This window comes from Mobula birostris, chromosome 10 (assembly GCF_030028105.1).
Source record: "Mobula birostris isolate sMobBir1 chromosome 10, sMobBir1.hap1, whole genome shotgun sequence".
In the NCBI taxonomy this organism is placed as follows: domain Eukaryota; kingdom Metazoa; phylum Chordata; class Chondrichthyes; order Myliobatiformes; family Myliobatidae; genus Mobula; species Mobula birostris.
This window is the reverse complement of record NC_092379.1, coordinates 76,947,044-76,969,377: the sequence shown is the minus strand read 5'-3', so window position 1 is coordinate 76,969,377 and position 22,334 is coordinate 76,947,044.

The following is a 22,334-nucleotide window of genomic DNA, read 5'->3' as shown; positions in this document are numbered from 1 at the left end:
GGACATTTATTTGAATGGAATTGTTTGTACTATAACTGATAGAAATGGAAAGATGCCTGCCAACCTATTGTTAAGCTGTAAGAATTGAATAATGCCATAAATTAATATATTCCACTTAGTGCAGGCACATGATTTTATTCATAAATGTAAATCACAGGCAGTATTTGTCTCAGTATCTTTCTCGATCGTTGTTGAGGGTAATGAAGTAGTAACAGTAAATTATCATAAAGACAGTTTATTATCTTACAGAAAGCAGAGAGCCAGGATAACGTTCCTACTATGCTCCTACTCTACAGAGTCAGACAAACTTCCAACACCTTCTTAAACTGAATAATATAGTCAGATCCCCGAGCTGGTGACATGCTATTTACAATGTGGTACTTCAATTAGATGACAAGTAGTTTCCTCTTTATTTCTCTATAACTATGCTTCAATATAACAGTTATCTTTATAGTGATTATTCATGATAATCAATAATGATTCTCTTCACTGTGACCAGCACAAATTAAACCCTGGACTAAGTAAAGAATAATCAATATCTGACTATGTTACCTTTGGTGACTTCAGCCTGACGAAAACTAATTAGTCCAATTTTTTCCCCACATTGTCCCAACTTAATTAATTCTGAATTTTGAAGCACTGGCGTGACACACTGTCACACCACGTGGGTAGATTTGAATCATTGCAATGACAGCCTGGCAGCATTTTACTCCCAGTTCCACATTATCTGTGTGGTACTAAATGGACATTAAAATTACCTCAAGGCAGATTATCGACTTTCAAATTTACATAGTAATGGATAAATGAACACAGGGCCACACTTCTTGATCTGAATCTTTTCATGACCTTACAGTGGCCAATCTTTAAATCTATTCACTAATTAAGATATTCCAGTTTTGATGTATCCCTGAGTTGTGGTGATGAAATAAAATCCTCATTAGTTTCAGGTACTTGATCTTCGGTTCACAATTCCACAGAGATCATGGTTACTGAGCAGCACCAAAGAGATAAGCCTCATAAAAGAACACCTGTTTGTATAACAAGACCAGCTGGGAGATTCTGTGGCACATCTTCACAGCCATCAACCCAAGCCTTAATAAAGTTGTTGGCATCTGTCAAAGAAATTAAGTAGTTTTTTATAAAGAGAAGAAACTCAAAGTATGCTCTTAAATATAGTAAATTGAAATTACTTTATATGAAAGTGGCCAGTTTATTAAAATAATATGCAGAAAATTGCCAACAAGTCCTTTTATTGGTAACACGGCACAGCAAGATTTTAAGCCATAAGTGGGAAATCTATCAAATACAATCAGTATAGCTCATATTGAATGATAGAAGATACTTTTGATATATGCTCCAGCACAGAATTCTTCACAAGTGAAGATGATATTGAAAGCTGCATATCTAAAGGAGACACGGATAATGAAAAGTGTCATGCATCACACCTTCAAGATAAAATTCAAGCTGGAGAAATCATCCACTTTAAAGGTCCTATATATCAGGTACTCCAGATTTGAAAGCTGCTCTATATAAATCAGATTGACATCACTTCTACTCTGAGCATCTTTCAGTGCACCTGTCTTCTCTGTGTTTTCATCCTTACTAAAGGGCATGAGGCTTCTCAGAGCGTTGTTATTTTCCCCTGTATAATAAAATCTTATTTATAACTCACTTGCTAAGCAGAGACTGATCAGACAAATCCATAGCAAGCTGAAAGAGGCTAAATGCAGTGATATCCACAAATCTGGAAAAAAAAGCATCCAAAAGTTTCTCTCATATTCGTCATTCCATGCACATTGGTGATCTGGACATTGAACAGCCAGTTTGAAAGTTAGTTTAAAACTAACTCTCTTCTGAATGCTATAACAAAGTATACTGTATGGATAAAAACCTTGTTCTACTATTTGTCTCCTATTACTATAGCATACAATTATACAATAGCACTAACTGTTAAACCTCACCCACAATATGGAGTTACCAATTAAAATTCTGACACCAAACTACAAAAAAAAAAATCACAATCCAGCAAGGAGGTAGGTTTTAAGGAGCATCTTAAAAACAGAGAAAGAATACTTCTTTGGGACAAAAATTCCAGAGCTCAGGACCAGTTAGTCAACAGTGCAGGCACCAATAGTGGAACAAAGAAAGCAGAGAATGGTGAAAGTAGTGCAGGAATACGCTGATACTGAAAGGCTAGTAAAGAGAGCAACAGCATTCAAGACTTTAAAAGAGAGTGGAGAAATTTAAACCTAAATAATTTTCACATCCATGGAGTGACGTTAGTTACAGATCCTATGTACACACAGTTGGACTCTGAACCTCTGCCTTGCTAATTCAAATTCTTGTCCAAATATTTCTTCAATGTTATGACAGTACCAGCTTCCATCATCTCCTCAGGCAGAGCATTCCAGATTCTGATTTTGTTTTATAGATATAAAGTCACCAAGTGTGAAGCTTGATAATGCTGAACTAGGCAGTGTTACTGCAAACTCCTTGGAAAGGCAGGTTATAAATCCCTCCCACTGTTTCCAATATAACAAGCTCCTAGCTTTAGATTGTATACCCTCAGGGCATTGAAGTAGAATGTTAGTTATCCATCAGTGTGGTAGGAGAATTGTATGTATAATGCACAATTCAAAAGGGACGAACGGAGATCAAAAAATAACATGGGATAAATACTAAGAAAATGCCAAAAAACATTTTTCCCCAATTAGTGCCGGTGTTCACAAAATTGTAAAATCGTAAGATATTTAGACTGAAGTAGACATAATTAAAACACAGTTAACCAGAAAGAATGGTGTCACCACCACCCTCCTGCATCCTGCAGAACTGGTCCTCACCTGCAACAATTTCTCCTTTGCCTCATTCCTCTTTCTCCAAACTCACCGGGAGGACATGGGCTCCAGCTGTGCCTAAGTTTTTGTTGGCTAACTGGAACAGTCCATGTTCCAAGCCTTCCCTGGTAATTTTCCCCCAACTCTCTCTGTACTACAATGATGACTGCATTGGTGCTGCTTCATGCACCCATGCTGAGCTCATCAATTTCTTCAACTTTGCATCTAACTTCCACCCTGACCTTAAATTCAGTTGGTTCATTTCTGCCACCTCTCTCTCCTTTCTTGATCCTTCTGTCTTTATCTTTAGAGACAAACTCTCTACTGACATCTTTTATAAACTGACCGATTCCCACAGCTATCTTGACTATACCTCTTCACACTCTGTCTCCTGTAATAATAATCCCTTTTCTCAGTTCTGTCTCCCAGGATGAGGCTTCCCTTTCCAGGATATCAGAGATGTCCTCCTTCTTCAAAGAACAGGGTTTCTCTTCAACTATTGTTGATGTTGCTCTCACCTACACCTCCTCTATTTCCCAGACATCCACTCTCACCCCTTCTTCCTGCCCCTTTAACAGGGAGAGTTTCTCTTGTCCTCACCTACCATCCCAGGAGCCTCACAATCCAACATTTTTTGCAACATCTTCAATTCGATCCTACGCCAAATACATCTTTATTCCCACCCCCCCCATTCTGTGCTTTTCTCAAGGATCACTCCCTCCACGATTCACTTGTCCATTCATTCTTCCCCACTCATCTTCCTCTTGACAAAAATCCAATGCTATATCTGCCCATTCACCTCAGCCATCACCTCCATTCAGGGCCACAAGCAGTCCTTTTAGGCAAGGCAACACTTCATCTGTGAATCTGCTGGGGTCATCTATTATATCCGATGATCCCAATGCTGACTCCTCTATATCGGTGAGACTCAAAGTAAATTTGGGGAATGCATTGTTAAACACCTCCATTCTATTGGCAAAAGTCGAATTTCCCAATGGCTAACCTTTTTAGTTCCTATCCCCATTCCTGTTCTGACATGTTGGTCTGTGGCCTCTTCTTCTGCCGCGTTAAGGTTACTCTCAGGGTTGAAAAGCAATATTGCATCTTCCATCTGGATAGTCTACAAACTGATGGTATGAACATAGATTTCTTCTTCCAGTAGTTTTTTTCCCCCCTTCTTCTATATCCCATTCTGGTCTCTCAACTCTTCTCGCCTACCTAGCACCTCCACCTTGGTCCCTTCTTTCTTTCCTTTCTCACAGCCCACTCTCCTCTCTTATCAGATTCCCTCTTTTCCAGCCCTTTGCCTTTCCCACCTACATGGCTTCACCTATCACTTTCCAGTTTGTATTCCGTCCCCTGTCCATACCTTTTTATTCTGACATCTTTCCTTTCCTTTCAGTCCTGATGAATGGTCTTGGCCTGAAACATCAACTGTTTATTAATTTTCATAGATGTAGCCTGACCTGCTTATTCTCTGCAGCATTTTGTGTGTGTTGCACTGTAATGTAGTTATTAGAATATGTTTACAAGACAATCAAATCGGAGTTGACTAAAGACCACCTGAAAATAAAAGGGGTATTGGAGTAGAAACGTGCAAGGAAATTATAAAATTTATATTATGCAATTATCCAGGGGAATTTAAACAATTCCGTAATTAAGTGGTAAGTGGTACAAGGAATAGGTGTTCTGAATATATACAAAGGCTTCAAAATTAACATATTCTGCAAGCAACGTGATGAGGGACAAGTGGCAAATGAACCAGGAAGCATTCAATCAACCTCAGCAGAATAGAAAATTAAAGTAATGCTGGATCTGCTTTGAGATAATAATTGAGATGTTCAGAAATAATGCAAGAATAGGCCAGAGAAAAAAATTTTAAGAGACCGATAATAAGATAAGACCATAAGATATAGGAGCAGGAGTAGGCCGTTCAGCTCATTCAGTCTGCTCTGCCATTCATTCATGGCTGATCTAATTCTTCCAGTCATCTCCACTCCCCTGCCTTCTCCCCATACCCTTTGATGCTATGGCTAATCAAGAATCTAGGCAAACAAAATGGACAAAGATAATGGAAGCAATAATGTGGGACAACAGAAACTATTCAAAATGGTGTTTGAGAAAAGTGCATGAAAACACATTTCTCTAGAAAATAAAAACAAACTGTATTAAGTGAGGTATTAAGGTGACTAAAGGTAGAAGGGAAAGATTGAGGTTAGGAAAACAACATACAATGGAGAACAAAGAAGTGCATAACTAAAATAATTTAATCTTTTCATGTTGCCGTGGATGGGGTTGGTGCATAACGCAAGTTTTAAGTTGGCGCTGGTGAAGCACAGCAACAATTTACAGGTAGCAAACAAAACAAAAAACTACTGCATTAATCATACTTTTTCTCCGATATGATCACTGCAATCAATAGCCAGTAACTTCTCTTCTACTCTTCAGCTGTCGAACCACTTGTACAACTTGGCATTATTGTGGTGTGAACAGAAGTCTTGAAGGTGCAGGATGGTTGTGGTGTGGTGTATAGGGGCTGAATGGAGGCGGCTTAGCCCAGACACAAGAACATAAAGTGAGCCAATGCTTGGCTATTGCTGGACCGGACTTGGAGGTCATTTGATGAGGCAGAACCAAGGTAAGGCAAGTGGAGGTGACGTTGTAGAGTTGAGTTGGGACCTGGGCCTGAGAGAAAGAAAATCCCTGAGGTTTGACCGATTTAAGCACAAAGCCAAATTGGAAAGGTCAGGAACAGGCTGGATCGAGGCAGTAGGACGAGGGCCCGAGAGCAAGGGACGACCTGGGGTTTGGATGACTTAAGCACAAGGCCAGATTGGAAGGGTCAGGGTGTCAGGATCAGAGGTGATGGACGGGCCAGATCAGCATGATTTGTTTCTTTCTGTATATTTCGTGTTTGATGGTCTTTTTTTTAATGGTTTCAATTGGGTTTCTTTGTCTTCTGGCTGTCTGTAAGGAGATGAATGTCAAGGTTGTATATAGTATACATACATTGATAATAAATGGACTTAGAACTTTGAAGTAAAAGAACTTAAACTTTAAATTGTCTTAGTTAAGCACTAACCACATCCACAGTGATGTGAATCCAGCAATTGGTGAACCGTGTACAGTGGATCACCTTCCACCATCCTAAGGTTTAGGTGGGTTCAGCGGTCCAAAGACAACGGGCCTGAGGCAGGACATGTGGAAGGTGGGTGTGCTGCTGAGGGACAGTGGCAGTTGGAGACGGTGAGTAACTGAATTGATCAGATGCATGATCCTGAAGAGACCAATAAACAGGGGTGAGAACTTTCGGGAGTTAGTGTGCAGGGGCAGATCTCGGGTGGACAGCCAGACATGGTCTAGGAAGGACCTCTGTGCCCTCCACCAAACATTCTGGCAGTGGCGAATCAGGGCCCTGGCAGACAGGACCCTCACTGTTGGCTCATCCACAGGAGACGACAGGGGTTGGTAGCCATGAAACAGTTCAAAGTGTGGCATACCCATAGCAGAGGAGAAGTGTAGACTGCAGGACAGTTCGATGTAAAGCAGGCACTTCTTCCATGTGGAAGGGTTAGAGGCAGCAAAGCATCACAGAAGCTTCTCTACTTGCAGACTGACCATTTCTGACTGATCTTTGATCTGCAGATGATAGCCAGAGGACAAACTCACTGAGGTGCGGAGAGGGTGTAAGTGGTTCCCCAGAAGTGGGAGACAAGTTGTGGGCCCTGGATCCCAGGGACATCTCTCAATGGACATGATGTTGAAAGAGTGAGAGATAGGTTCAGCAGGGAGTCCAAGCTGCAAAAACAGATCCAAAAAATTGTCTGCTGCGCTGGAATCCAGCAGAGCCCCTTGTGCATGTAGAGCCAACAGCGTGTGGAGCAGGACAGAATGAGGGGCTGTGGAGAGCCTGCCAGATAGAAAGTTCTGCAACTTTACCTGGTAGCAATGTTTCCAAGACACAGTGGCCATTTGATGCCTTGAAGGTCAGTTGCTCTGCAGTAGGAACACAAGTTACTTCTCCACTGATGTTCACGCTCTTTGGGGTGGGGTCTCCCTAAATGCATGGCTCCTGGATGTGTTGGTGATGAGGATCCTGCAGACTGAAATGGCTCTGGGAATGGACCTGGGGTTCTGGTTGATGATCTGCAGGGTCAATCCATTAGATGTTTGTCAGTTTGGACGCCAGATTGATGATGCTTTCAAGGTTGCTGGGCATCTCCCGGGTAGACAACTTGCTTTTCAAGTGTTCTGATAGGATGTGATGGAAATGGGCCAGCCATGCTTCATCTCAAGGCTCTTGAATACAATGGCATAATCCAGAACAGAGTTAGAGCCTTAACACAGGTGAAGTATCACATCTATTGCCTCCCTTCCACTTCCTAGACAGTCAAAAACGCGGTGCGTCTCAGCAGTAAGTGTTGGCTTTATTGTTCTGCTTAGCAGTGGCCCAGGTCAGAGCTCACCCAATCAGGGGAGAGAGGAGGAAGGTTATCTTGGCCCAGTCCAAGGCGTACAGAGATGGTTGGAGGTTGAAGTGTAAGATGCACTGGGACAAGAAGTTTCAGCATTGGGTTGGAGATCGATCAAAGCATTCGGGCACGGGGATCCGGGGCTCATTGAAAGGAGGTTGACTGGCATGGAGCTGCTGCATCAAGGCGGACAGCTGGATGAGAGTGGCGGACAGAAGGTCAATAGTTTCCTGCTGCTTCTGGGTCCTGTACTCATGTCAGCAGACGAATTCTTTGTGGTGAGCTTACTCTGCTGGGTCAATTGATGGTTCACTTATCCTGTCAGGAAATGTAGAGGAGTCTTGACCCAAAAGCAGTCCAGAGGAAACGATTCAGCAGTGAATAATAACTTTAATGATAGACTGCAAAATAACAAGCCACGAGGGGCCACGAGAGAGAACAGAAGCTAAACAAAAGAAAGCAAGATAAACTTTAGGCAGGCAGAGTGAAAACTAGGAGCAACTGTTCAAGGCCAGCTGATTCAGTGAGAGTACAAGGACAGTGAATGAGAGGGAACTGGGTTTGAATAGGCTGCTGGTGATGAGTCTGGATGGAGCGGCAGGTGAATCCTATCAGTTGGGATGAGATTGGGAGGTGCCTGCATTTGTAGGCTGGGAGGTGTCAGCAGGAGCAAGCCTGGCGCTCTGTTCATATTTATAAAATTGCTGCATTTTAAAAAGCTCTAGGAAAGTAACACCAGAAGCAATATTAGATACTTAGTCATTAAGAAGAGGTGTAGAAGATGGGTCAGGATTTTAAGTTAAACCTATTTAAAAATAAAACTATCACAGAACTCCAGATGAGATGCTATAAGATTTCTGTCAGGATAAATAGTGTGGCAGATAACAGAAAACAACTGCACACCCCCAGCAGGAATTTCAGATAGGCAAGCCTTGCATAATCAAACTCATTAAATTCTTAGTTGAGGGAGAGTCGAGAATAATGTGGCTGATGTAATTTATCCAGGTATCCTGGAAGACTTTGATGAAATATCACAGGTATCAGTGTATCACGGTGGTGAGCAGAGGCAGATTAGGAGGGGATGGAATGCTGTAGATTGGACTTAGGCAGAGTGGGGGATGACAATCACTCATCATGTGGCATCCACTACATTATAAATAGTAATTCCAGTTGGGTGATTAGATTTGTAGAATGCTTCTGTTCAGCGTGAAGGATGAGACTAGACCAGAAGTTAGCAGTCAGTTAATTCCCAAAATACTGAGTTCCACCAGCATTTTGTGTCTGTTACTCTGAATTTCAAGAATCAAGATTGTTTAATGTCATTTGCTTTACACAAGTTTAAAGGAGAACAGAATAATTGTTACTCCAGTAGAGCTACTAGGACTTGATGTTTCAATCCCTATGGTAAGTTGGCACTCTCAATGTTGGCAGTGGGCTAGGAGTGGTGACAAGGAGGGAGGGTAGGTACGTCATCGGGGTCATCAGGTGGGCACCCTCCTTCTTTGACGTTTCGTTGATAAGCCCACAACGTCTCCAGAGGGCTCAACGGTGCTACCTGGCGTCCCAGATACACCACCCTCAGTTCCATACCCTCCTGTCTTCATCTTGCAGCCCAACTTTTGTCTTTCCCTTTAATCCAAATCCAATTGCTGCTTTCTTCTGCTGCATTTAACAAGGACTTGATTGCTTGTTGGAGGGAATGACCCCTCACCCCCTTCTTCTTCAATAGACTGGTCGTAGACGTAGCAACGAATCCCCTGCATCCCACTTCTGCAGGGAAAATCTTAGTCTTCCAGCCATTCTGGGCAGCTTCAGTTGCCAGTTCAGAGTACTTGGTCTTTTTCCTCTCATAAGCTTCTTCGACACCATCTTCCCATGGTACTGTCAATTCCATAACATATGCCAGCTTGGCTGTTGTGGACCACAGGACCATGTCTGGCCAGAGTGTTGTAGCTGCAATGTCTGGGGGAAACACAAGCTTTTTTTCCAAGTCCACATCCATTTTCCAGTCCCGAGCAACCTGCAGAATGCTTACATCTTTTGATGTTATATGGTGCTCTGGAGGTTGGCCTGCTGGTACAAATCGTGTGATGTGGACATTTCCTGCCGATGTTTGTGGGAGAGCATTTGTGGTGATTCGCCTCTGTTCCAAGATTGATGCCAGCTGTCTGAGAACTTGGTTATGCTGCCAAGTGTACTGCCCCTGGGTGAGGCTCGTGGTGCATCCTGTTAAAACGTGCCTTAGTGATCCAAGTGCTTGATAAAGACAGAAAGCGGGGTCTTCTCCCCAACACTAGTTTAGGTTCTGGGGTGTGGGTAGGAGGTCATAAGTGGCTCTGATGACAAAACTTAGCCAAGATCCCTCCATCTCCCAGATGTCACACCAGCTAAGTTTCCTCTTTTCCAGACTCTCCCAGTTAGTCCATTGGCCCTGCTTGGTCATTGAGACAGCCCTGGCGTGTCGCTTTGCCTCCTCTTGTCTTCTCAACTCCTCCACCACGAGTCGTCTCTTCTGCACTGATGTTGCCTTGTGCCATTGAGGAGTCTTTGGGACAAGCCCGAGCCCGGCTTTCCCCATGTTGGACTTGGCCAACCACATCCCTGAAGTGAAGAGCAGACTTAGCACTCTGAATGGCTTCAGATGGGGTTCACTTCCTCCCTGTTGCCACACGGGGGGGCCACTGTTCGAATAACAGTACCTTCAGATTCAGTGAGTGTCATGACCAATCTTGCTTTGGTGCATTTGAATTCTTCCACAAGACTTGCATTTGGTAATTCCAATTTGCCATTCCCGTACAGTCCAAGATCTGATACAGCACAAAAAACCCACAGAAGTAAAGAAAACAGCAATAATAATAACATAATAAATATAAGTACATAAGATAACTTATATACATAGATAGATTGTATGTCCATAAAATGACGCCAGGTACAGAAGTGCCTGTATATAAAATGACCAACTGGAAATAATAAAGTATTGGTGGTTGGGGATAGCTTCCTGTCTGCGGCATCAAACAGCGTTGCAGCTTGTTAGGATGCCCTGTACTGCGAATCTGTAGAATAACATAAGTATGGGTGTGCATAGTCCACATCTCTTCTGCCTCTTCAGAACGTAAGGGCATTGATATGACTTCCTGACTCTGTAGGTTGTGTTAAGGGATGATGAGAAGTTTTGTGAGATCTGCACTCCCAGGAGTTTGAAACTGCTAGCAGTTTCTGCCACTCTGCCGCTGATGTAAAGCGGGTGAGAGTGGTGCGAGTTCTCCTGAAGTTGATAACCATATCATTTGTCTTGTTGAAATTAAGCAAGAAGTTACTTGCCTGGCACCAGGCCTCGAGCTCTTCCACCTCCTCACTGTGGGCTGTGTCATCGTTGTAGGTAATGAGCTGTTGCATCATCGATGAACTTGACAAGGTGATTATTCGGGTGTTTATCCGTGCAATCATATCTGGCTACAGTGTACAGCAATGGGCTCAGCACCCAGCCCTTGAGGGCATCCATGTTGAGGATGATAGGTAGGGGGAAGCAGTTATGCACCCTGATCATCTGAGTTTTGTTGGCTAGGAAGTTGCACAGTGGTGCATTTAGGTCAATGAGTAGGAGTTTGTTCACCAAGATCTGTGTGACAAGACTGTTGAATGCCGTACTGAAATCCAGAAACAGCATTCTGACATAAGTGCCCTTGTTTTCCAGAAACGTCAGGGGCAGGTGCTTGACAGATGCTGTGACATCTATGGTTCTGTCTGTAAGTATATTGTTGACTATCCAACATGGCAGGAATGGAGTTTTTGATATGTTGCTATTATCAGTCATTCAAAGAACTTCGTGATAACTGGCATCAGTGCCACCAGGCTGTAAGTTCTGAAGGTGTAGAGTTCTTTGATACATGAATGACGATGGCTGATTTCCAGCATCTGCAGAACCTTGTGTGTTTAAAGTTTAATTCCCTGTCCCACGCCAACCTTAATCCCTTTTACTTCTTCCATTGTTGTGATCCTTGAATTGTACAGTATCTTTTTTGAGTTTACACAGTCCAAAGCAAACTGAAGGGTTAGCACCTCACCTTCTGACTGGGAACATTACAACCCTCACTGAACTCGGATCTCAGATGACCAACATTTCTAGTTTGTACCAGGGCTGTCCAGATCTGATGAAAGAGCATCAACTTGAAATATTTAGTTAACTTCAAAAGTTAACAACATTTCAAGTTGATGCCCATCAATTAAAATAGTTACTTTTCCAGTTATGACCTTGTTTTTGCAATTGCAGCAGCCAGAAAATCAGAAGGGAGGAGACAGCAGCCTTTCCAGGTATAAAAGGGAAGCAGGCTCTAGTGGAGTGGTCATTTCAGACCAGTCCTTTTTTAGTGTGGTCATGTTTGATCTGTAAGTGCTATGGTTGAGTATAAGTGCTGAGGCCTTGGTTCAGGAGACTGACAGGTGAGTGCGAGTAAGTCCAGGTAAGGTTTTCCTTATAATTATTCTCCCAGTGAGAGTGGCAGAGATGGCAATAAGTCAGTGACATTTTCCTCATACAGGAGGTAGAAGATCAGGAAAACTGTCAGTGTTCTTGATGATCTCTGCTGTAGGATGTGCGCCAAGCTGCAGCTCCTGACAGGCCGCACTACAGAAATGGAGCTGGAGCTGGAGCTGGGCATACTTCAAGAGTCTGAAAGCATCAAGAACAAAAGATTTGGTTTGGTGCTACACCTAAGGAGTAGGATGAAGATGACTACGAGAAGAGGTAAGAGAAAGAGAGAAACAGTTCAGGGTCCCCTGTGACTAATTCCCTCCGTAATAAATATACCCCTTTGGATACCTCTGGGGGGGGGGGGACTTTTCTGGGCACTGCAGCTGTGGCCGCAATGGTGGCACTGAAACTGGCTCTGAAGTTATGCAGGTTAGGGCGAAGTCAGGCAGGGTAGTAGTGGTGGGAGACTTGATAGCCAAGGAGACAGACAGGAGATACCGTAGTCATAAAAGGGATGCCAAGATAAAGTGTCGCCTCTCCAGTGACAGGGTCAGGGACATGTTAGATTGGCTGCAAACATTCACAAAGGGGAGGGTGAAAAAGCAGAAGTTGTGGTGCATTTCGGTACCAATGACATCGGTAGAAAAAGAGTGGAGATCCTCTGGAGTGAATATAGGAAGTTAGGAGAGGGCCTAAAACAGGATCACAATGGTAGTGATCTCTTGATTACTGCCAGCGATAGAAGCTCATATGGTTGTATAGCTGAGGAGCTGATGCAAGGGGCAGAGACTTAGGTTATTGGACCATCAGGATCTCTTCTGTGCTAGGGGTTACCTGAGCCAGAGATATGGGTTGTACCTGAACTGAAGGGGTCCTCTATCTGGGCTGGAAGATTTGCTAGTGCTACTCATGAGGGTTTAAAGTTGTGTAGCAAGCTGGGGGGTGGGGTTGTGTGGGGGAGGTGGTACGGCCCTGGACAGCAGAATGCCTGATGATAAATTGGGAGATAACACTGTTGTCGATGAGGGAAAGCTGCTAAAGTGAGTCAGTGAGGCTCAGGTTTCCTCCTAAATTACAAATGACGTACAGTTTAGGATTAGTATGTTGTGGCCAAACTAGGTTGTTGCCTGAGGCATGGCAACACTTACGGACTGCCCCCAGAACATCTTTGGGCTGTGTTGGTTGTTGATACAAACAACGTATTTCACTGTATGTTTGGATGTACATGTGACAAATAAAGCCAAACTCTTAACATTCTTTCCTTTTTTAAAAATCTTAGTCATCAAGATATATAGAAGCACAGTAAAAGGAAAGGGCATTGGTTTAAACAATACAAGAGGGTTGACGGAGAAGCTGGATGAACTCAGGGCTCTGGGGGTGAGGATATCCTAGCCATGACGGAACGTGATTGAGGGAAGGGCAGACCTAAGAACTCAATGATCAATACAAAGCTGCAGACATAACAGAAGTACAGGTAAGACAAGACAAGAATTGGCTTCATGATGAAAAGGGATAGAACAACGGTCTTAAGGAAAGATATTTTTGAGGATCATCCAGTGAGACCTTATGGATAGAAACAAAAAGGGGTGGTCACTCTGATGTGATTGTATTATATAGTCAGCGGGAATTGGAGGAGCAGACATATAGAGGCTGTATCTAGTTAACAACATAATAGTATAGTAGCAGTAACTTCCCAAATATTGACTGGACCAACCATAGTGTCAAAAATTTAGATGAAGTGGAAGTTGTGAAATGTGCACAGCAAAGCATCATTAGTCAATAAATAGAGTGACCTCCAGAGGAGTGAGGTAGAGCAAGTGATGGAAGTGTCTGTTGGCAAGCACTTTGAAATCATCATATTAGTCTTGAAATAGTTACAGAGAAGGTTGCGGTTAGTTCACAAATTAAAGTCCTAAACGGAGCAGACCAAATTTTGGAGTCATTAGGTGAGAACTTGTTGATTGGGCAAGATTGTTTGCAGGAAGAGGAGTGTTTTCCAAATGGAAGGCCGTGAATAGTGCAATGTCAAGAGTTCAGGGCCTGCATGTTCCTATTAGGGTGAAACGTAAGGCCGGCTGGTTTAGGGGATCCAGTTTGATGAAAGATACTGAAGTTTTGTTTAACAAAATGGGATGGCATTCACAGTGCATAAGCAATTGCTAACTAGTGAATCACTTAATGACTAGAAGTGTAGGAATACAATTAAGAGAGAAATCAGGAAACAAAAAGACAGAAAAGGATCTTGCAGGCAAGGTGAAGCAAAGTCCTAAGAGTCTATTGGTATATTAAGAGTAAAAAGATGATTAGGGAGAGAATAGGTCCCCTTAAAGGTCAGAATGGCCATCTATGCGTGGAACTAAAGGAAGTGGGTGAGAATTTTAATGAATATTTCTCTTCAATGTTTACTGTGGAGAAAATGATGGAAGTTAACGAAATGGGGAGAAAAGAGTGGTATTGTCCTGGACCACATACAACAAGGCATTGGAGATCTCAAAGTGCACTAAGGTGATGAATTCCCCAGAGCATACCCAGGTGCATTCTTGAACCTTATGGAATGCCAGAGAGGAAATTGTGAAGGCCCTTGCAGAGGTGTTTGCTTCATTTGTAGCTGCAGGTGAGGTTCAGGAGGACTAGGGAGTGGCTAATGTGATACCATTGTTTAGAAAGGCTTACAAAACAAGAGAAGAAACTACAGCCTGTTAAGTCTGACATCAGTGGTGGGTAAATTCCTGGGGGACAGGGTTCACCAATATTTGCAGAGATGAAGTCTGATTCAGGACAGTCTTTGTGCATGGGAGGAGGCGTCAGACAAATGCATTGAGTTCTTCGAGGAGATAATTAAAAGGATAAATGAGGGTAGGGAAGTGAATGTTGTCTAAATGGAACTTTAGCAAGGCCTTTGGCAAGGTCTGTCATTGCATGCTAGTCTGGAAGGTTAGATCACCTGGGATCCAGTGGATTGGATTCATAATGCAAGGCCAGCGTGGCAGTGTAGTAGTAAGTGTAATGCTATTACAACACCAGTGGGATGGACTGAATACCTGCCACTGCCTTTGAGGAGTGTCAACGTTCTCCCTGTGGCTGTGTGGGTTTCTTCCAGGTGCTCCAGTTTCTTCCCACATTTCAATGACGAATGTGCTAGTGGGTTGGTTAGTCACATGGGTGAAATCTGGGCAATACACACAAAATGCTGGAAGAACTCAGCAGGCTGGGCACCATCCATGGAAAAAGGCACAGTCTACCTTTCAGGCCAAAGCTCTACATTTCAGCCTGAAACATAGACTGGACCTTCTTCCATGGATGCTGTCTGGTCCACTGAGTTTCTCCAGCATCTTGTGTATGTTGCTTAAATTTGAGGTATTGCATTTTGGGAGATCAAACCAGGGTACGGTTTTTACATTCAATGGTAGGGATGTGGGGAGCGTAATGCAACAAAGGAACCAAAAAGTGCAAGTGTGTGCTTCACCGAAAGTGGTCTTAGGTAAAAAGGACGATGAAGGAGGTAAGTGGCACACTGACCTTCATCAATCAAGGCTTTGAGTTTAGGAGTTGGGAAGTTATGATATAGTTATATAAGATGTTAGTGAGACCACATTTGGAATATTGTGTACAATCTAGATAAGTACATGAATGGGAGGGGCTTTGAGGGCAATGAGCTAACCACAGGCATATGGTACTAATTCACTGGGCAATACAGTCAGCATGCATGAGTTTGGCCAATTCCATGATGCTTCACACTATTAACACAGCTTTGCTGTTTCCATAGATACCACCTGATTTGCCTTGTATTTCTAGCACTCTCCTTCTGGTGCTCACCAGTCACAGGATGATCTCGTAGCTTCTGCATTTTTTTTTTGCTCTCTATCCTCTGTTCTTATGTATTCCCTCCCATTGACATATCCCCCAACTTGCATCTTCTCCAGACAGATCCCCTGTGATTGACAAGTCTCCTTCACTCTCTCTAAGTTAGCACCAGCACCACCAAGTGGTAAAAAGTATGGCTGCCTTAAAAAAAAATAAAAATCATTGTTGTCTGGAAGTTATGTTTTTCCCTTGTTGTGTAGGGAATGTTGTTCTTCATGCATAGATATGCCATCAATCCCCAAGTGTCAGTCCTTGACCACTAACAACCACCAGAAGTGCCAGTTTCCAATCCTACCCCAAATCTATTTCAGCCTATACCCAGCCTACACCCTCACGCTTCTAAACCCCTCACCAACCTTGTCCCACACCCATCCCCTGATATCTCAACTCTCAACAATCACACCAGGTGCCTCAATGGTTCTTCCACCTCTCTGGCCACAGTGCAAACCAGATTGAGCCCAAAGCTGCCAGATTTCCTCACCCGTCCGAAACCTAGACAACCTGTCTAACTTAAATAAAGCATTCAGTTGAAGGTTACAGCCAGAAGAAACAAACTATCAATATCATGCCAACTGCAACACCCTTTTGAGGTATTCAGATTTTCAGTCCAGTTCTTCTTCTGAAGCAATCCTTCAGTATCAAAGGTGCCTTCTATCTGGTCTGCATTAATGGATTCCGTGGTGAGCAAACCATATGTTCTTCCACAGAATGAGTCAAGTGGTGAAGACAAGATGGATGAGGGAGATTTGTGTAGAGACCTCAGTAGGGTGATCCCCTCCTTCTACTGTTTGCACAAGGTCCCAGTGCATGGACTCAAGGTTCTCAATACCATCCTGAATGCTCCGTTACCACTTTGCGTGGTCACAGGCCAGCGATTTCCTGGAGTTGATGAGAATGCTGCACTTATTTGTCAGGAGCCATTGAGCACATCCTTGAATAGCTTCTATCATTCATCTGATAAAATTATTTTCATGATAGAATACCAAGCAGCTTGCCTGAATCAAGAATTTTATGTTAGGCTTATAAATAACATGCCTGCCCAGCAGAGCCAACTGAGTGCAAATCAGGCCTCAAAAGTGGGGATGATGGCCTGGGAGAGAATTCTGACATTGGCTCAATTATCCTTCCAGTGAATTAAGAGGATTTTGTGAACACAGTGCTTGTGATGTCCTCCCAATGGGTTAAGGAAAAATACACCCGCTTAGAATCTACATATTGTTCTTTAATAAAAGATTACATAAATTAAATCAATTATAATTGCTAAACCTATTGCACTTAGTTATTTTTTGTGTAAATCATATGCTGGATCGAAACTAAATTATTGCCATGATGAAATCAAATTCAAAGCATTTAGTCCTTCCACGGGGATTACATTGCCTTAGAACAGTTTGTTTGCATTTACCATCAATGTCTTTATAGTGCCTCAGATAAATAGGGAGAGAAATTATTTTAATCATGAATGCAATCAGATTTGGTTATGAAATTTATATGCTGTGTCTCATTTAGCTACATGGATTACTAAAGTTCCAAATTTCCCATATTAATTCATGGAAATCAGGTCTATTTATCATCATCAAGAAAAGAATGTTTTCCAAGGAGAAGGGAATGATGGAAAAACAAAATTTAAGCATTTGTATTGTACATATTCTTGAAAATAATTGAACTAGACAGGGATACAGCAGACCTATCATCTGGAATCACAACTTACAGTAGACTAAACTTTGCATTTGACTGGGCCACATGTGGAGCGCCAACTTCATTGTCCCTCCAATCCTATGGCCTAGCAGGATGATCAGTACTTACTCAGAAAAACAGATAGAAATCCTTGTTGTTGACATCCCCCAAAGCTGGAGGCCATTTTTACCTGCTGTAAAACTTGTGCTTTCAACAGTTTTGAAATGTTTCTGACATTGTCAGACGTTCAAAATCTATTAGTGGAAGTAAACAATCTTAGAAATTGTTGTGATTATTTAATATATAAAAGGATGTATTAGAATCACATGAACTATATATACATAACTTAAAATATCTTAAAAATAGTACCTTAAAGAAATCCCCTGAAGACATGAGAGATTGTAATTGCTGGAATATCGAGCAACGAACAATCATCTGGAAGAACACAATAGGTCAAGCAACATCTGTGGGAGGAAAGGAACTGTCCACATTTCAGGTGAAAACCCTGCAGTGGCCTTTCTTCAACCCAGTTCCTTGCCTCTCACGGATAATCATGATGGATAATCACTTTCCAGGGCTTAAGATCTGACCTCAGTTTTCTAGCATAGCAGCGTTATCTTTCCAAAGGGTCAGATTTGTTTTTGACAAAGTTAAACTTCTAACTAATATTACTTGCTTACACTCCTGTTGTAAACAAGTAAACAGCCCATGTTTAATCGATGTGAGACAATGGGTTTATATCAATTAGCCTGCATCAAACCAGACAACACTGACTAGGTTATTTGCACCATTGTGACTAAGTTCAAGGAAGCTTGCAGACCAGACTGATTTTGTCACTTAGCACATCAAACATAGTCACAAGCATAGTTAATCAATCAATAGTTGGGATATTTGTGTACTCAGACATTCAGCCTTCACAACGTTAATTTTGGGTAATAACTTAATGGCATGAAAACACCTTATATTCTGCCAGGATAGCCTCCAACCTGATGGCATGAACATCAATTTATCGAACTTCTGGTAACTACTGCCACTCTACTTCACCATTCCCCATTCTTGTTTCCCTCTCAGACCTTCTCATCTTACCTGTCCATCTCCAGCCTCTGGTGCACCTCTCCCTTCCTTTTCTTCCATGGTCTCCTGTCCTCTACTATCTGATTCCCCTTCTCCAGCCCTTTATCTCTCCCAGCAATCACCTTACAGCTCTTTACTTCACCCCCTCTCCCTGCCCTGTTTCCTCGACCACCTGCCACCTTGTACTTCTTCTCTCCCTCCCCCACCTTCTTATTCTGACTTCTTCCCCCTTTCTTTCCAGTCCTGATGAAGGGTCTGAGCCTGAACCATCGACTGTTTGTTCCCACCAATAAATGATGCCTGACCATCTGAGCTCCTCCAGCACATTGTATGTATTGCTCTAGAAATCCAGCATCTGCGATAGCTCTTGCGTTATTAGATTTGTGCGTCTGGGATCTCTGTCCACAGAAGATTTCAGACCATCTGTGCAAATCGCTTTGTTCCAGCAAAGGTATCCATCACAAAAATCAGAATCAGAATCAGGTTTATTATCAACAGCATATGTCATGAAATTTGTTAACTTAGCAGCAGCAGTTCAATGCAATACATAACTTAGAAGAAGAAGAAAAAACATAATAATAATAAACAAGTAAATCAATTAGAATATACATATATTAAAAAGATTAAAATCATGCAAAAACAGAAATAATATATATATATTAAAAAGTGAGGTAGTGTTCAGGGGTTCAATGTCTATTTACGAATCAAATGGCAGAAGGGAAGAAGCTGTTCCTGAATCACTGAGTGTGTGCCTTCAGGCTTCTGTATCTCCTTCCTGATGGTAACAGTGAGAAAAGGGTATGCCCTGGGTGCTAGGGGTCCTTAGTAATGGAGGCTGCCTTTCTGAGATACCACTCCTTGAAGATGTCCTGGGTACTTTGTAGGCCAGTACCCAATATGGAGCCAACTAAATTTACAACCCTCTGCAACTTCATTTGGTCCTGTGCAGTAGCCACCCCCATACCAGACAGTGATGCAGCCTGTCAGAATGCTCACCATAGTACATCTATAGAAGTTTTTGAGTGTTTTTGTTGACATACCAAATCTCTTCAAACTCCTAATGAAGTATAGTCACTGTCTTGCCTTCTTTATAGCTTCATCGATATGTTGGGACCAGGTTAGGTCCTCAGAGATCTTGACACCAAGGCACTAGAACTGCTCACTCTCTCCACTTCTGATCCCTCCATGAGGATTGGTATGTGTTCCTTCATCTTACCCTTCCCGAAGTCCACAATCAGCTCTTTCGTCTTACTGATGCTGAGTGCAAGGTTGTTGCTGCGACACCACTCCACAAGCTGGTATATCTTGCCCCTGTACACATTCTCGACACCATCTCAGATTCTACCAACAATGGTTGTACCATCAGCAAATTTATAGATGGTATCTGAGCTATGCCTAGCCACATAATCATGGGCATAGAGAGAGTAGAGCTGAAGGCTAAGTCCACACCTTGAGGTACAACGTTGCTGATTGTCAGCAAGGAGGAGATATTATCACCAATCCACACAGATTGTGGTTTTCGTGTTAAGAAGTTGAGGATCCATTTGCAGAGGGAGTTACAGAGACCCAGGTTCTGTAACTTATCAATTAAGAGTGTGGGAATGATGGTGTTAAGTGCTGAGCAAAGTCGATGAATAGCATCTTGACACAGGTGATTGTATTGTCCAGGTGGTCAAAAGTCATGTGAAGAGACATTGAGATTGCATCTGCCATTCACCTACTGTGGCAACAGGCCAATTGTCAATGGGTCCAGGTCCTTGCTGAGGCAGGAGTTCAGTCTAGTCTTGATCAATCACTCAAAGCATTTCGTCACTGTAGATATGAGTGCTACAGAGTGATAGTCATTAAGGCAGGTCACATTATTCTTCTTAGACACTAGTACAATTGTTGCTTTTTTGATGTAAGTGGGAACTTCCACCCGTAGCAGTGAGAGGTTGAAAAAAATCCCATAGAATAGTACAGCACATTACAGGCCCTTCGGCCCACATTGTTGTGCCGACACTCAAACCCTGCCTCCCATATAACTCCCCACTTTAAATTCCTCCATACACCTATCTAGTAGTCTATTAAACTTCACTAGTGTATCTGCCTCCACCACTGACTCAGGCAGTGTATTCCACACACCAACCACTCTCTGAGTAAAAACTCTTCCTCTAATTTCCTCCTTGAACTCCCCACCCCTTAGTTTAAAGCCATGTCCTCTTGCATTGAGCAGTGGTGCCTTGGGGAAGAGGTGCTGGCTATCCACTCTATCTATTCCTCTTGTTATCTTGTACACCTCTATCATGTCTCCTCTCATCCTCCTTCTCTCCAAAGAGTAAAGCCCTAGCTCCCTTAATCTCTGATCATAATCCATACACTCTAAACCAGGCAGCATCCTGGTAAATCTTCTCTGTACCCTTTCCAATGCTTCCACATCCTTCCTATAGTGAGGTGACCAGAACTGGACACAATACTCCAAATTGTGGCCTCACCAGAGTTTTATAGAGCTGCATCATTATGTCGCAACTCTTAAACTCTATCCCTCGACTTATGAAAGCTAACACCCCATAAGCTTTCTTAACTACCCTATCTACCTGTGAGGCAACTTTCAGGGATCTGTGGACAAGTAACCCCAGTTCCCTCTGCTCCTCCTCACTACCAAGTATCCTGCCATTTACTTTGTAGTCTGCCTTGGAGTTTGTCCTTCCAATGTGTACCACCTCACACTTCTCCGAGTTGAACTCCATCTACCACTTCTCAGCCCACTTCTGCATCTTATCAATGTCTCAACACAATCTTCAACAATCCTCTACACTATCTACAACACCACCAACCTTTGTGTCGTCTGCAAACTTGCCAGCCCACCCTTCTACCCCCACATCCAGGTCGTTAATAAAAATCACGAAAAGTAGAGGTCCCAGAACCGATCCTTGTGGGACACCACTAGTCACAACTCTCCAATTCAAATGTACTCCCTCCACCACGACCCTCTGCCTTCTTCAGGTAAGCCAGTTCTGAATCCACCTGGACAAACTTCCCTGGATCCCATGCCTTCTGACTTTCTGAATAAGCCTATCGTGTGGAACCTTGTCAAATGCCTTACTAAAATCCATATAGATCACATCCACTGCACTACCCTCATCCATATGCCTGGTCACCTCCTCAAAGAACTCTATCAAGCTTGTTAGACACTATCTGCCCATCACAAAGCCATGCTGACTGTCCCTGATCAGGCCATGGTTCTCTAAATGCCCATAGATCTTATCTCTAAGAATCTTTTCCAACAACTTTCCCACCACAGACATAAGGGTCACTGGTCTATAATTACCCAGACCATCCCTACTGCCTTTTTTGAACAAGGGGACAACATTCGCCTCCCTCCAATCCTCCGGTACCATTCCCATGGACAACGAGGACATAAAGATCCTAGACAGAGGCTCAACAATATCTTCCCTCACCTCGTGGAGCAGCCTGGAGAATATCCCGTCAGGCCCCAGGGATTTATCCATCCTTATGTATTTTAACAACTCTAACACCTCCTCTCCCTTAATATCAACATGCTCCAGAACATCAACCTCAATCATATTGTCCTCACTGTCATCAAGTTCCCTCTCATTGGTGAATACCAAAGAGAAGTATTCACTGAGGACCTCGCTTACTTCCATATCCTCCAGGTACATCTTCCCAACTTTATCTCTAATTGGTCCTACCTTCACTCCTGTCATTCTTTTGTTCTTCATATAATTGAAGAATGCCTTGCGGTTTTCCTTTACCCTACTCGCCAAGGCCTTCTCACGCCCCCTTCTTCCTCTTCTCAACCCCTTCTTAAGCTCCTTTCTTGCTACCCTATATTCCTCAATAGACCCATCTGATCCTTGCTTCCTAAACCTCATGTATGCTGCCTTCTTCCACCTGACCAGATTCTTCACCTCACTTGTCACCCATGGTTCCTTCACCCTACCA